A 17,710-nucleotide genomic window follows, 5' to 3' on the forward strand; every position below is an offset into this window, starting at 1 on the left:
TGCTGCTGATGAAGATACAGGAACTATGAATATTTCTGTCTTAAAAGAGAAACAACAGTGAACACATCTAAATGGTAATAACTCTTGGCGTCCACATGGAAATAGGTGGGGGTCAGTGGGGACTGAGGTGAACTGGGGGAAGCATGTCCCCCTGTATAGCTGAAAACTGGTTCTCAGCTCTCATTGATGGTTTTCAGAATGCATGCTAGGCTTTGTGTTGCCAAATTTTGAGAGACTGGCACTCTAGATTAAATTTAAGGATTTAAAAATTTTGGCTAAGAAAAAAAAATACCGTAGTGATCTAAAGAATAAATTTGCATACTGAATCAGGATCTTGACTTCCAACTTATAACCTCTGCTTTAGGAATCGTATCTTTTAGTGACTTAAAATAACATTATATGCATTATCTCATAATTTCTATGATTAGGAATTTGAGAGCAGCTTAGCTGAATGGTTTTGGCTCATGAAGTGGTGGTCAAGATGTTGGCTATCTGTAGTATCTGACGGTTTGGGAATCTGCTTCCAAGATGGCTTCCTGAAGCGGATATTGGGGGAGGCCTCAGCTCCTCACCACATGGGCTTCTCCATATGCTACTTGAGCCCCTGCTTTCTTCCATAGCAAGCAATATGGGGGTGGCAGGAGAAAAAGAAGAAGGAAAAGGAGAAATAATCTGTAATATCTTTCTTGACTTGATCATATGCTAGCCCTATTGGCCATATTCTGTTCATTAGAGGGGTGACTCATTACAGCCCACACTCAAGGGGTGAGGAATGAGATTCTGTCATTTAGTTAAAAAAGTGTCTTTGTGGACAAAATTTAACATGACCTATGTATCCTGTTATTTACTTCTTAAACCTCGGTTCTGGCTTTAAACTTTATGTTTAAAAGCTTTTTGGTACCTTTGAAATTTCCCTTGAAGTCTTCTGGTTTCAGCTTTGACCCTCTACATCTTGAAAATAACACCCTTTAGAGTGAATATATCTTAGTCAGAGATGAGCATATTGCTTATTTGTCTGACTCTGAACAAACTGGAATTCAACTCTGCCAGGCTCTGTTGGTGTTCTCTCTCTCTCTCTCTCTCTCTCTCTCTCTCTCTCTCTCTCTCTGTGTGTGTGTGTGTGTGTGTGTGTATCCAGAGAAGGAGAGGACTGAGGTAGAGTTCATGGATGGATCCTAGTGAGTGCTTATGTTCCTTTTTAAAAGCAGTGACAAGAAAGCAATTTTATTGTTCTTCCTTTATATTCTCCATCAAATGAGGATTACTTAATTCTATTATTAAAACTTATTAGAAAAGAAGATAACATGGTCCTCCTCATTTTTGAAATTTATTACCTACATAGATAAAACTAAGAGTTTTCAGAGAGAAAGTTTATGCTGAGTCTCAAGAGGGGAGAAGAAGTCAGCTAAGTGGAGAAGAAGGCAAACAGGAGAAGAGGGTCTGTTTCAGAGAGAATATGTCATCCCTATGGTTTGGTAGGACTCTGTTCCTTTCTGGAGGTGCTGGGGAGCATCTGTTTCCTTGCAGGAAATAGGAATAGACCTGTGACAGATGAGGGAGGATCGAGTGTCAACTGCTTGCTATCTTGCAGTGGCTTTGGCAAACAAAAACAAACAAAACAAACCTACAGAATAAGGCTCTAGATGGCAGAATAGAGATACCTAACACTAGTTTGCTCAGCCTGTGGATGGAAACCATATGACAAGTGTGTAACTCCTTGTAGAGGTGATTGTGGGTGAGCACCAGAGATTGACAGAACAGAAAATGGAACTTGGTGAAGTCCAAAGACAAGGGAGAAACAAGCAAAAGAAATAGAATACCCCAGCATCTGGCATCTCTGTCGGGGGACAGGGACTTTCCCTTCTAAGGGACTAAGGTGAAAGAAAAACAGTGCAGTGCACAGGGCTGCACCCTGCAGACAAATGGAGTAAATAGGTGACCCAGTGTCTACACAGCAAGCCAGCTTTAGAGAAGAAATTCATGGTGTCTTTCAGCAAACTCTGAGTGCTATAGCCTGGAGCCGTCTTGAGAAGGGTCTTATTGTCAGAGACCAAACTCTGGGGGGCAGAAAACTCAGCATAATCACTCTGCTTTGGGCCAGCGGCAGCCACAGGAGACAATGGTGTTGTGGGGGGAACGTCTCTGACACAAACCTGCTGAGAGATTTATAATGTGGGGAACTCAGGCTGCAATGTGGAGGGGAGTGGAGGGCATAGCGGTTCAGTTATCCTGGCCTCTGAGAAGTGGAGTGACACAGTTGTTTGTGGTTTTGCATGGGGCCAGGTTGGAGGGTGCCGAGATCAAAGCTAGTTGATTGCCTGGTTCCTGGATTTTCCTCTCCAGCACAGAATTTGGTGACTCAATGCTTCCTCTACCCTTGGAGGCATTCTGGGGATTTGCAGGGCTTTGACATTCACAACACCCCCAGTTACAAGACTAAAACCCTCTGGAGCAGATATAGGCCTGGCACAGTCCACATTCCACTAAAACCCTGTGGATAAAAAGGGCTTACTGTAGCTCTGACATTTGCCATACCCCAGGGTGTGCAGATTAAAACCCTATGGAGTGGCTGGGAATGTGGCTCAGTCATAGTGTGCTTGCCTAGAGTGCATGAGACCTTAGGTTCTATTACTAGCACTGCAGAAACAAAACAAAAACCAAACAAACAGAAAATAACAGCCTCTAGAGTGAATATACCCTAGGTGTGGTCAATATTCTGCCTTAACCTGTTTGTTGAGAAACATGGGATGCAGCCTACATACCATCCCAACTTCCCAATTTATTTGACAAGAACTGAGAGGAATTACAACAAGCTGCAGTTTTAACCCTTCATCGCCCCCAACCCCTGCCATACTTCTGCTAGGAGGAATTAAACTCACCTCCAGCCACAACCCAGTTTCATCAGAAGCCTGGTGGACAATTCTATTTAAAGAAAAGGGAGACCTAAGTTCCAATTTGTCAACCTGTTTCCAGGTGGGGAAAGGTAGGAGAGGCTGAGATCCAGCTCTTGGGCAGACATTCTCACAGTATTGGCAGATTGGAAGAATACAACAGTTGATGATATTACATCAAGGGAAGCCCTCAACACTGATTACAACCATGCCTTGTCAGATTGCATAGGGCCGATAAGACTGAAGGTGAATCCATAGAGGGAGAGCTGTGATTCTCATGTCTCTCTCTCCTTGTGAAGCCCCTGGATCTGTGGCAATCTCCAATTAGAGAACAAGAGCTTCAGGACTTTGAACACAATTGGAGCAACCAGCATTGGAATTGTTGTCAAAGAATAAGGCCACTATCAACAGTGCCTGTGGAAGTCCCCAACTTCTGATGGGGGGTCCTACTCTCATAATAGGAGTAACCAGAGAGGGTGCATTCCACAGAATCTGTTGCCTACAGCACATCTTCCTGAAGTACCAGAGTGTCACTACTCTTATAAGCTTTGTAGAGATAGTTAACATTTCTTACTCCAATACAAAATGCTCTGTGTCCAAGTTTATGAATTGTAATCAAAGAAACTAGAGAGTATACTATGGAGTCCAGTTAGAAATAAACTAATCTTCAAGTCACGCTGTCAAAAGAAGCCACATATTGTGAAGGCCACCACAAAAAAAGCAGAAGAGATATCCATCCCCATAGATGCAGAAATTCCAACATAGAAACACAAGAAATATGAAAAAACAAAATAATGTGCCACTCCTAAGGTTTGTAACTCCATAATAAGAAATTCCAAAGACATCAAGTTGCTTGAAATGCTGGACAAATAATTCAAAATGATGATTTTAAGAAAGCTCATTGAAATCCAAGAAAATGCAAATAAACAGTTGAATGAATTGAGAAAGACAATACAAAAATATGAGTGAATACTTTCATAAAGATATGGAAATTAAAAAAAAAGAACTCAACCTCAACTTTAGTTGAAACAGACAAGATCAAAGAGAGGAAAGTATTGGAGTTTGAAGATGAATCTGCCAAACAGCAATAGGAAAAAATAAGAAAGGATGAAGAGAACATACAAGATCTTTGGGACATCAATAAAAGAGCAAACATTTATACAATTATTGTATTGGAGGGGGAAGGGGTACCTGCTGAGAGCAGAGATGACCTAGTCAGTGAAATAACAGCAGACTATTTCCCAGAGTTTTAGGAAGACACGGACATCTAGGGGTAGGAGATATTTAGAGCACCAAATAGGCATAATAAGAACAGAAGCTTTCTATGGCATATTATAATTAAATTGCCAAAAGTACAGGACAAAAAAAATATACTAAAATCTACAAGAGAGAAGCACATTTAAAGGCAACCCCATTAAACTGAAAGCAGATTTCTCAGCAAAAACTCTTAAGTCTAGAAGGACATGGAATAAGGTATTTCATGTTCTGGAAGGAAATTCCTGGCAACCACAATTACCATACCTAGCAAGGTCATGTAGAATTGAAGGAGAAATAAAGACCTTCCAAGATAAACATAAACTTTAGAATTCATGACTATTAGATCCATGTTATAGAAGATGCTTAAGAGAGCTCTACAACCAGCAGAGGAAGAGAAACATAGTCAAGAGAGCATGTCAAATCATAAATTCCACCAAAAGGGTAGACATGCAAATGAGAAATAAGAAAGAATCCCAGACATTATCAATACAGTAAACCATCAAACTTCTAAAGCAAATAGAAGATGAAAATATGAACATTGATATTCAAAACAACCAGTAGCTTTTAATAGTAACTCTGAATGTATATTGTCTTAGTTCACCAACTAAAAGACACAGACTGGCCGAATGGATTAAAAGCAAGGCCCATTAATATGCTGCATACAAGAGGCTCAGCACATTTGTAAAGACATAGACAGGCTGTAAGTGGAAGGAAGGAAAAAGATATTGTAAGCAAAAAGAATCCCAAAGCAAGCAGGAATAGCTATGTTCATATTCAACAAAATAGGCTTTAAGACAAAATTATTCAAAAGAGACAAAGAAGGTCAGTATACTGATCAAGGGAACAATACATCAAGAAGATATAACCATTATAAATGTATGTGTACAGAACATTGGAGCACCTGATTTCATAAAACAAATGCCACTAAACATAAAAGGTGACTTCAATATGCCAATGCAATAATAATGGGTGACTTCAATACCTTATTCTCAACAATAGACAGATTATCCAGACAAAAAGTTAACAAAGAAATATTAGAGCAAGGAATGGTGGTGCATACCTATAATCCAAATGATTTGGGAGGCTGAGGCAGGAGGATCACAAGTTCAAAGCCAGCCTCAGCAAGTTAGTGAGGCCTTATGTAATTTAAGGAGATCCTATCCCAAAATAAAAAATAAAATGGGCTAGGAATGTAGCTCATTGGTTAAGTGTTCCTGGGTTCAACCCCTGGTACCAAAACAAACAAACAAAAACCACAAAACACTCCCCTGAAACCATTAGAGTTAACCTAGACTATAGATCAAATAGGCTTAATAGATATCTACAGAATATTCTATTCAATAGCTGCAGAATACACATTCTTTTCATCAGCACATGGAAATTTTTCCAAACTAGAACATATGTTAGGCTGAAAAGCAAGTCTTAAGAAATTAAAAAAAAACTTAAATAATTTCTTGCATCTTATCTGATTGTAATGGAATGAAATTAGAAGTCAAGCCAGGTGTGGTGGTGCATGCCTGTAATCCCAGCAGCTTGGGAGGCTGAGGCAGGAGGATCACAAATTCAAAGCCAGCCTCAGCAATTTAGCAAGGCCCTAACCAAGTCAGAGAGACCCTGTCTCTAATAAAATACAAAAAGGGGCTGAGGATGTGGCTCAGTGGTTGAGTGTCCCCGGGTTCAATTCCCAGTACCAAAAAAAAAAAAAAAAAAAAAAAAAAAGAAATTAGAAATCAACAGTAAGAGAAACTATAGAAATTATATAAATACATGGAGATTGAACAACACACTTTTGAATGAGATCAGAGGGGAAATTAAAAAATTTCTTTAACCAAACAAAAATGGAAACTCAACATACCAAAACCTGTGGAATACAGCAAAAGTGGTACGAAGAGGAAATTTTTTAGTAATAATTACCTATAAAAATATCCCAAATAAATAACTCAAAGATGCATTTTAAGTCTTAGAAAAATAAGAACAAACCAAACTCGAAATCAGAAGAAAAGAAATATAAATATTAGAGCAGAAATAAATGAAATGGAGACTAAAAGAATAATACAATGAAGCTAAGAGCTTAGAATTTACAAAGGTAAATAAAACTGACAAACCTTTAGCTAAACTAATCAAAAGAAAGAGAAAACCCAAATAAATAAAATTAGATATGAAAAAAGGAGAAATGTTTATATTAGATACCACTGAAATTCAAAAGATCATTAGGGAATATTTTGAAGAACTCTTTGCCAATAAATTGGAAATTCTAGGAGAAATGGAAAAATTCCTGTGACCTACCAAATTGCACCAAGAGGTTATTAAAGAACCTAAATAGATCAATTACAAGTACTGAGATTGAAGCAAGAATAAAGTCTCTTAACAGAAAAGCCAAAATTAGATGACTTCACTGCTGAATTTTACTAGACCTTTAAGAGAAAACTAACACCAGTGCTCTCAAATTATTCAATAAGATAGAAAGGGGAGGAACACTTTCATTGGTTAATTTCCTTCCAGGGCTGCAAGGATGGTTCAACCCTTGCAAATCAATAAATGCAATACAGCACATAAATACAGTTAAGAATAGAAATCAAAGGATCATTTCACTAGATGTAAAAAAAAGCATTTGATAGAATTCAACATCCTTTTATGATCAAAACCCTGAATAAATTAGGTATTGAAAAATCATACCTCAACATAATAAAGGTTATATATGACAAACCTACAACAAACATCATACTGAATAGTGAAAAATTGAAAATATTTTCTCTAAAATTAGAAATAAGACAAGGGTGTCCACTCTGACCTCTCTTACTTGCTACAGTACTTGAAAATATTATCCAGAGCAATCAGGTAAGGGAAAGAAATAAAAGTGAAACAAACTAGAAAAAACAACCCTAAAATTCATATGGAAACACAAAAAACTTTGAGTAGCTGAAGCAATCCTGAGCAAAAAAGAGCAATGCTAGAGACATCACCATATCTGATTTCAAAACCTACTATAGAGCCACAGTAAAAAATACAGCATGGTATTGGCCTAAAGTTAGACCTGCAGATCAATGGAACAGAACACCCAGAAATAGATCCATATAGCCTCAACTAGTGGATTCTTAGCAAAGGTGCCAAAGACACACTTTGGAGAAAGGACAACCTTTTTAACAAATGGTGCTGGAAAAACTAGATATTCACTTGTAGAAGATTGAACTAGGCCCATATCTCTCACACTATTCAGAAATCAACTCAAAATGTTTTGAAGACCTTAACCTAAGATCTGAAACCTTGAAAGTATGAGAAGAAAACATTGGGGAAATACTTCAAGATATTGACACAGGCAACAATTTCCTGGATAGGGACTATAGGTAGCCCAGGAAACCAAATCGAGAATTAACAATAAATGGGATGACATCAAACTATGAAGCTTCTGCACAGCAAAGGAAGTAATCAACAGAGTGAAGAGACACCCTACAGAATGGGAGAAAATGTTTGCCTGCTATTCATCTGACAGAGAATTATAATCAGAATATAAAAATAACTCAAATAACCTTACTAAAGAGCAAGTAATCCATTCAAAAGGTAATAATCTGAACAGACACTTCTCAAAAGAAGAAATACAAACGGCCAACAAACATGTTAAAATGTCTTTAGTTAGAATAGCTATTATCAAACCCCCCAAATTTAACAAAGGCTAGCAAGGATGTGAAAAGAAACTCTTATATATTGCTGGTGGGAATGTAAATTAGTATGGGCACTATAAAAAACAGTATATGAATATTTCTCAAAAACCTAAAAATAGAACTACCATATGATCTAAGTATACTGCTTTTGGAAATGAAATGGTATATATCCAAAGGAAATGAAATTGCATACAAAAAGATACCTGCACACCCATGTTCATTGTGGCACTATTCATAATAGCCAAGACATGAAATCAGTCTAGGTGTCCATCAACAGGTGAATGGTTAAAGAAAATATGATATATGTACACATTGGAGTATTATTCAGCTATAAAGAAAGATGAAATTTTGCTATTTGCAGGAAAATGAATGGAACTGGAAAATATCATATTAAATGAAATAAGTCAGACACAGAAAGACATATCCCATGTTGTTTCTCATATGTAAAGATTGAAAAGAAAAGAATAAAAAGTGCAAATTGGGTTAGCTGGAGAGAACAGAAGGGAGGAAAAATATGAAAAGGGAGGGGGGAGTCATGAACAAAGCTTGATATATACATATATAGAAAATGTCATAGTAAAACATATTAGTTTGGACAATTAATATATTAACATAATAATAAAATGAAATACTCATCAATAAAAAACAAAACAAAATAAAAAAGCAGACTATGAACTTGTAAAACACTTCAATGCAGAAAATTATGAGTCTCTTCTAAACACGATGGAGGATTTGGGTGTGTTTGTGTTTCTCCCTCGTTTGACCTGATTTTCTCATTTTCTTGGTATTGTCTGAGCCCCTGCCACAACTCCCCTCTGACTTTCATTTCTCACAAACCTTTCAGTTCCAATTCTTTCCAATTTTGTAGAATGGCTGTTTACTTTGAATAGTGTTTGGCAGGCCAAAGGGAAAGTATTTTCTGTGTGATATGGAGGGTATGGAGGAGGACAGACTCACAGTATGACCAGGCTAGGATGACTTTTTCTGAAATGATACTAAAATTGTTATTGACTTCTGGAATTCCATCCCATCCCTCAGTTTAAAACAAAGTGAGTGGAAAATGGCCAGAAGAATGTCTTGAAAGAAAACATAGATTCCAACCAGGCAATTTCAAAGTAAACCCTGGAATAAATAGCTTGTTAGATAACGTGCATATTAATGATTCCGCAAGCCATATAGAAGGTAGGTTTAATGACTCACTTGCAAAGACTAAGAGATTGAGTTCAGGGCTTTCTGGAGGGGTAGAAAGTACTATGGTGGGAGGAGTGGTGGCTGGTTAGGCCAGATAAGAAATGGAGGTACTTGGTTGATTTCCTGAGTTGTTTGCATTAAGCCCCCTGCAGAAGCACTAGAGGGAAATGAGAGATGAGAAGCACCAAAGTAGAAAAGTCTGCAGAGAGGACCAGTAAAAAGCTACAGAAATCACTGTTTCTGCAAAACAATGAGACAGCCTGTATTATTTTTTTTACTCTAGGTGAATTTTATATTATTAATGATTCTGTTTATGTAGTACCCATTTTTCCTTGTTTAGTGAGTTTAAGCACTGATGAAAAAGAGAGTCCTGCCTAGTGAAAGCAGACACTTAATACCTTTCTTTGATGTACTGTCAGCAAATCTGTGTAAGGTAGAAAATAACTTCCATTAAGACTAATTGGTACCTCCAACTTGGTTTTGTCCAAACCTGCTTTTCGACCTCTGGGTCTGATTTTCAGAGGGACCAGGCTACCTTGCCTGTAGCCACTGTGTCTCCTTGCTGTATTTCTATGATGTTTATTTTGACATTTTAATAATACTCAGTTTTGAGAATGAAGCTATCTGTACTGTTTTATTTGGGCAATGATTTCTATGCCCTGAGAACCAAATAAATGAAACTCTTTTGTATCTGAAGAAATTGATGATGATGCTTGCAAAGTGTATTTCAAATACATTGTTATATGTGTAAATAATTTGCCCTCTGGTATCCTCTGGATAATGAATAAGGCCACAGGATTTGGCAGCTGTATTCTTTTAAGACTCATCGAAGCTGTCCAAGGTCTGTGCAGGATAGATATGCAAAAATATTCCCAATAAGGGTTGCTTAGAGTATGTTATAATTTTGAGACCAGCCATTTCTATTGTAGTGCTGGCTAAAGTGGATTTAATAGATGAGTGTGTACATTAGCGCCGTAAACTTAAATGGCTTTAGTGGCTAGGTAGGTAGCAAACATGTGTGAAACACCTGATATAAGATAATAATAAGGCATTTAGGACCTTTGGAGAACTAGGAAATATATATTATGCCTTAAGGTCTTCAGATGCAAAAATTAAAACAAAATGAAAGGTTCTTTGGCTACAACTCATGGCTGTGAGCAGAAACATGACTACTTAATCTCATTTACCAGCCCTTCTCTCGGAAGTTGAATTTTACATTTGGAATATACCATGCTTGAGGGACAAGCCCATGCTAGATCCTTCTTTGTGTCAATTTGTGCATTCTCAATTACTGTTTGCTGGATGATGGTTCCCCCCAACCCTGCAAGAAAAGATAGTTAGTTATTAGGGTGAAAAGTAAAGGTAAGTATCTTGTTGTAGTTGAAAGGTGACTTGGTTTTAGTAACTTTAAACAGTTATGCATATGACTCTCATATATCTTTTTGGTATGTGTCAATGATTTATTTAATGAATAAAGGAAAAGTAAGATGGTAAATCTTGCTTAAAGAAGAATTGGAAGTAGTTACTAGAAGGAAGAATCCTGGAATTAGATACAAAATGGTTTATGTTCCTGTAGGCCTTGAGGCTATCTTTTCTACAAGGCAGAAATCATTTGCATGTCTAGTGGACAAAAATAATTTGCAATTTTTCAATCTTCTTAAGTTAACATATAACTTTATAGCATGTGGTCTGTATAGCAAATAGAAGGTCAGACCAAAATTATATCCTGTAGATCAGTTCTTTTCAAACTGCGATGTGTATAGAATAACCCAGGGGTTTTGTTAAAAATGCAGATTCTAATTGGGTTGGTCTGTGTCAGGGGCTGAAACCCAGGATGCTGATGCTGCTTGTCCAAGGTCCATGCTTTGGTGGCAGGAGAAGCAGGTGCTGTCTAATAGGTGGGCCTGTTGGACAATGCTTAAGTATGTCTTTCAAAAGGCACTGAGTAATCTTTCAGCCTCATTTTCATATTTTGAATAGTTTTTCTAAAAACTATGTTAATGAGTATCATCAGATAAATATGTGCAGTATAAAGTGAGTTCACGTATGACCTATTTGTTCAAGGCCTGAAAATGGATCCTTGCATCCATACGGGTCAGATCACTGTTTCTGTTTTGTATCTGCTCTCATATTCTTCTTTCATTTGCTAAGAGAAGTTATTCAGTTGTACAGGAATGTACAAATTTACTAAACAAGTGGACTTAGGAACTAGTCCTGGAAATACATTGATTTTCCTTTCCCCAAATGTGAGAATATGTAAAGGAACATCTTTCACCAAATTGTGCATCTCATCCTATGATGCAGATGGCTTCAATTCAGTCTATTCATTCCTCACATTGCAAAGGCATTTGCAACAGACAAAGATGTGCATCATCTGTAGGAGAGAGCAGTCAGTATGAACACACTGCAGATGTTTACCAAGCAGAATAAATCAGCGTCTGGCCCAGTTGGAATTTTCCCCTATGGAGTTGTTGACCCTGAAACCTGTTTACCTTCCCTGTCTGATAGAAGGGGTTCTGTTACTGGTCTTGATAATGCTGATGAGAAGAGAGTCTTGGCCAAGGGTAATGAAGGATTAAGCAGTCTTTCCCAGGACACGTTCTCAGGATGTTTGCTTTGTGAAATGTTATTATGAATTCTGTAAAAGAAGGAATCCATGAGCAAATATATTTGGGAAACACTAGGTGAAACCAACAGCTTTATAAAGTGTGGGACTTTTTAGAATCTTTAATAAAATAATATGCAGAGTGAATCTCCAAAAATGGTAAAAATTATTTTTTCCCAAAGTTACCACATTTCCTCCATTCTGAGATACCACTGGATGTAAAGCATACTGTTAATAGTGCTTTTTGTGGATGATGTTTGTTTGGGGGCAAAAGATTCAGCTGGTAAAATAGTTTGACAGTGTAAAATGAAGCTTCATTTTGGAAATGTTAAAATGTGACAAAATGAACTTGAGAATTAAGAAAATGTGTTTTGTGGGGCAGTCTCTTTTTGGAAACACATACCAGCATCCTAAGCTATTAATATTCCAAGAGGGCACAGTTTAGGAGATAGAAGTATAGAATGTTTTTTTGAAAGGGTAGATTCATTGTTTGTAGAGAACTGATCATGAGCTAAATTTTTTTTTCAGGAAATAATTGTCAGGAAATTAATAAAACAGAGTTCTGTTTGTATCAAACAGATAATTTTATCAAACAGTGTTTGTTTCAAGTAAATGAGTTTGCATTGGTTGGGGCCATGAATCAAGCATGTTTGGATGTCCAGGTATAATCAGTACTTTTTATGCTGAGAGTGGTTTTGAAACAGATTCAGCTTAAATTAATAATCAACTATAATTCATGTTAGAAGTGCAATTATAAAGGTAATCTTAGTTTATGAATTGCTTATTAATATTTTCCTGGTCTCTATTGTCTTTAGCTACCTGGCTGTGAGTAGGGAGACTTTGGATACTGAAAGGCTTATGCCTGTAGTTCTTTTTCAACAAGGATGACATTAAAAATGACCACTTTAGTATCTCTACGGAAACAAGCCCCAGGCTTCTTTAATCCATGTAGAGTCTTTGAACTGGTTTAGCTATTTGGATCATTTGATACAAAGCTGACAAAGGATTGGAAGGAATGCACTTTTATACATTCTTAATTGAGCTGTTTGGGTGGATGATCAGTTTATGTGTTATTTCTAAGAGTAACTTAATTAAAAGTTAATAATATCTCTTCCAACTCATTACTTTCACTTTTATATCTGCTGTGCATATAGAAAAAGTAGTAGCATCTTGCAAGGAATAATCTAACTCTTTAACCCCTTAGAACTTAACTTCTTTTTCACTGTTTTGCCTTGGTCTTTTTCTGCCTGGGTGTTCCAAGGTCACACGTCCCTCTGACTAATTCTCTTCTGAGAACATTTAATTTTGTAGCCAAGGCTGTTTTGCTCTATCCCTTTGAGTATATTTCACTTATGTTATTTGTCGTTGTCCTTATGAGGTATTTGCCATCTATTTATGCTATGATGAGAACACCATAGTTATTTGGAATTTTAAAAAATGGGCTCTACTTTGCCCACTATGTTTAGAAACAGATCTATTTGCAAACTGGAATAGTTGGATATTTTTGCAACTCAAATCTTTCTTTGTCATTTATAACTGTGTCCTAGGGGCCTCAGAGAGTCATCATCTAACTGCAGATGGAAATCAAAACAAAACAAATCTATTTTATTTATTTGGAAACTCATAAAACTAGTGCTGCTTTGGTCCTTCTCTGAGTGCTGAGCAAGTGCTGAGCACACCTGCTCTGTACCCCGTCTCTTTTGTCCTCACAGTAGCACCACAGTCAACAGCTGGTATCTCCCAGCACTCACCAGAGCTTGCTGAAGACGCTATTCAGGATATCTGATGGGCATTGTAGAGAGGTTCAAACTTTCCCTCTGAAGTTCAGGATTTGAGTCTGCTGAAATAAACTGGCTACAGACGGATGAACAGGAGATAGAACATGCATATTTATTGATGTGCATAAGCACAGGGGTCACACAAGTTGGGAAGTTCAAAATGCAAATGTGAAGTATTGTTTTCTGAGTTCCAGCAGCAGTAGGTGGTGTGGTGCCTAGGGTAGAAAGAATCTGAACTTAAAGTTTAGCACATCTGGGTTTGGTTGCCAGTTTTGTTACTTTTTTACCCTGTGTTCAGGTTAGGCACAAAGATACAAATTATATCACTTCTCTGTGCCTCAAACTTCTTTTTTAAAATGGGACTCTTCTACCACCCCAGTGCTGAAGGAGGAGCAAATGTGATAACATATCTTGCCCATATGTATGTCACACCACATCTGCCTCATACCCAGGTATGGTAGTACTTGATCTCATCATTGCCTAAGAAATACTAAACTACGCCAAAGGAGCTATGTTGTTTTAAAGAGTTTTAAAATCATTTCAACCACCCCCCCACCCCCCGCAATTCTCCAGACCTTCCCAAGACTTAAAAGTCCTGACATTGAAACCTGCTTACTTTTTCTTCTCAAAGCAAGCTAGGATGCATTCATCAGGCACAGATGATTTCTGCAGTCATTTTAATTTCCATGAAGATGTACAAAAGAAAAGAGTTTTCTGGTTTAACTACAATGGGGTAGGCTCTCAAAATCTTAACTTGTATTAACAGAAATTTCTGTGATGCAATTCCATTTCTAGCAAAAGCAGAAAGAGGATAGCTGGGATTTTTTATGAGCTAGAATAGCAGAGGTAATGTTATATCAAACTATAGGAATTTAATTACCCTATTCCACAAATGTAGTTTTCAAATAAAGGAGTCAAAAGGATTTCCAAAGCTATTCTTCTGAACTGGGATATAAAAACCCAGAATACATTTAGTAGATGTAAAATGTATTACTGTACATTATGAGCCTCCACAATGAATGGTAGCACAATACGAAACTCGACATGAGACTGAACACACAGTGATTAAAAATCTCTTTGCTCTCTTCTTAGAAATATTACAATTTGCTTGGAGTTTTATGTGCTCATTACTGTAGGGATGGACATTTCTGGAATATTTCTGGTGGGCACAGTTCACACTGGGGAAAGGTCTTCCAGAAAAATGGAAATTCCATCAATTTGAGAGATGAAATCCAGACTAGGTGTAAGTAAGAAATGCTGTTAGGGTTGGGAGGAATAAATCACTTGGGAGACGGGGGAGCACATCATTCTTTTCAGGGTCTAAAAGTCTGTCCTTTACATAAAAAAATCATCCCCTGACTTAGGGACTCCTCTGTTGAAAAGTCTTTACAGACACTATTGTTTTTCCTTCTTATTATAAAACTGACACATACTCATTATAGAAAATTCTGAAAAATGGATAAGGAAGAAAAAGAAAGTAAAGAACATTTATAATATCACAGCAGCAATAACCATTCTTAACATTTTGGCATATAGCCTTCAAGTTTTTCTGAAAAGTCATTTTGACCCATCGAATAAGGACTTCGTGAAAGGGAATCCTGGCTTTGGAAAAAGGAGTAACTAGGTGTTCATCCATTTATCAAACACTGTGCTGTCAGGAGAGACTTTATCTTTTATATCCACAGAAGAAAGGATAAATTGGAAATAGTCTAGAAATACAGGGTTTATGAGTCTCACTCAGTTAAGCTACAGTGTTTCAATGAACGTCAGATGTGGCTAATGAGTTTTGTTTGCTTTTCCTTCTTTTTCTCAGAAAAAAAAAATCAACAGACACCACATTTTTCTTAAGCAATTGGTTTCCATACATGTTCCTCAACCTCCACATCTTGCATTAGTCTTGTCCCCATTAGTGAGTGCTACTTTTGTCCAGTCACCTCATTTTTCACCCTCTCCTATTGTTCTCTTTTTGAGTAAGATCGTAGACATCTGCCAGTAGCAATAGTATTCTAAAGCTTCCCCATAACATTTGCTCCCAAATACTCCTACTGCTCCGGAGTAAGAGGGAAACTGGAATCCATAGCAAACAGTGAACCCTACTATAGTAGACTATGTAGTTTTCCTGGGCCTGGGCTGTTTGGGACTGGCATGAGAGGCAGTATTGTGTGGTGAGTGATTCAGAGTGATTCAGAGCACAGATTTTGGGATCAAATTACCTAGGTTCATATCCAGGCTCTGTTACTGACTGGCTAGGTGATAAAAATTAGGTGAGTAAAAATTATTCATGACATTGGCTAAAAAATGGTAAGGCAAACTTGACTCAGGATCATCAGGACAGATAAAGGGACTGCTGCAATGGGGATTTGCAATAGAGGAGAGAGATTGGGCTCAGCTGCTAACAAAGAAATGTGGGAATTTGTAACCAAGGAGTGGGATGGTGTGGGGGGTGGTCAGTGCATGGAGAATTACTGAAGGAACCGTGAGAGGTAAGGAGGGATCCTAACTAAGCTGACCTAAGAGGACTCATGCTGAAGGGAGGCCAGGATGTCATACATCACTGGGAGATGGGTGGGGCATCAGGAACCTGATTAGACACTGAAGGTAATCAGATATCAAGCATGGGGGATTCTGGCTAAACTGACTTAGCAGTATTCTTGCTACAATTGGACAATGCAGAGATGAGCATGAAAGTCCCAAAGTTAAGATCAGCTGAAAAGGAGCCCAGGGGAAACTGACTAGTTTGGGCAAGGAGAGAATCTTTGTCAGTGACTTTAGACAAGTTTAATCTCTTTGTGCCCAAGTCTCATCACTTTTGAAATGAGACAAATAATACTATCTAATCTTATGGAGCTGTTGTGAGAATCGATGAGATAATGCAATAATGAAGCTGCTTAGCACAGTGCTAAGTGTTAAAAAATGCCAGTTAGCGTATTTCGCATGATGGAACTCTTAGACATCTAGTTGACCATATCAGTACTTGCGTACAGGAAAGGCCCCTGGAGAGTTTCTACTTTCCTGTGTGACCTTGGTAATTCTCTAACTTTCGACATCTCAGGTTTTCCTATCTGAAATGCAGACTGTGCAGTTTATTTTACAAAGGGGTTTTAGATGGAGATAGCGTGCTACTTTGCAATGTAAAGTGTTTTATCTATAAATAATAGAAGTAAGGCCTCCCTAGAAGATGTCAAGTTGCTCCCTGGAGATGGAGGAGGCCTCCCCTGACTTAATAGCACACCTCCCCTGAGTGAACGTAGAGAGAGGCAAGTCGCAGGAAGCAGCTTAGGAAAATAAATGAGAAAATATTGTTTGTGCCAGGGAGAGCCCATGAAATATGAATTCCTGACTAAACTTCTCAAGCAGATTAGGAGTGATGCTGTTCATTGATACATGCAGCCCTCCCTTAATAACTAAACAACGCAATAAATTTGGGGTTTCAAATCTTGGCTGCTGTTCCTCATGAGCTCAAGCTTCTGCTAACTCAAGCCAGGTACTGCAGTTGGGCTGTAAGAGGGTTGAATTAACATAAGAGTATGCAAGGAAGCTCTTGGCAGAGTGCCCAAACAGGTCGTTTGCTCTAGTTTTGATGCATTTTGGATAAGACTCCATGTTTGTACACAGGGGTCCTGTGTTGGTGTCCAACTAACAAGGTTTAAACGTTCTCTGTAACAAAACAAGGGGAAGTGCCTTAAAATGGCTTATGTTAGAGACATTTAAATGTTTAGCTATCATGCAAGCTTTTTCATTTTTTTGGTTGTTTACTTTTTCCTTTCTCAAATCTAATTAAGAAGACTTAATTCTTCCAAGATAAAAAAGTCGAATCTATAATAGGTGAGGAAAGGGACCCTGGATGCTGCTCCTTAGAAAAGGTGTAGCAGACAGGAAGATGCTGATTTGTAATCCAGGAAAATATAAATAAATACATCCCTAATTTAGCTTGCATCTTGCTTAAATTTTTAAACGATGTCTACATTTACTCATCAGAGGATATCACACAACTGTTGCTCATTCCTGGCTTTTCTTAATAAGACCAGCCTCCTTGGCAGTCAGATTGCCTTTACACAAGGGGACAATTGGCTGGAGCTGAGTTGCTGTTTTCCCATTAGATGGGCTTCATGATCCTCAGGTGGGAAGTGGAATATCATCTCAGTTACCTGCCTTCCCCCTACCCACTGATTAAGGGGCTTTACTGATTAGGGGAGGGGAAGGTGAACAGAGAGATTGCTGTTCTAGGCAGCAGCAAACACACCACTCTCTTGGTAGCCAGAGCCAGAGAGTAAGTTTGGCAAAATAGCTTGTCATGGGACACTGGAGATATTTCAAGTTGTGCCATTC

General features: G+C 37.9%; 1 protein-coding gene across 1 annotated transcript in view; it reads left to right on the plus strand.

Annotated features, from left to right (window-relative positions):
• Tph2 (tryptophan hydroxylase 2) overlaps positions 1-17,710 on the plus strand; it is a 93,676-nt gene that overhangs the window by 56,821 nt on the left and 19,145 nt on the right. The gene's annotated exons all lie outside the window — the stretch shown is intronic.

This window comes from Marmota monax, unplaced genomic scaffold (assembly GCF_021218885.2).
Source record: "Marmota monax isolate L192 unplaced genomic scaffold, Marmota_monax_Labrador192_F-V1.1 WCK01_AAM20220418_F8-fsc00056, whole genome shotgun sequence".
Lineage (NCBI taxonomy): Eukaryota > Metazoa > Chordata > Mammalia > Rodentia > Sciuridae > Marmota > Marmota monax.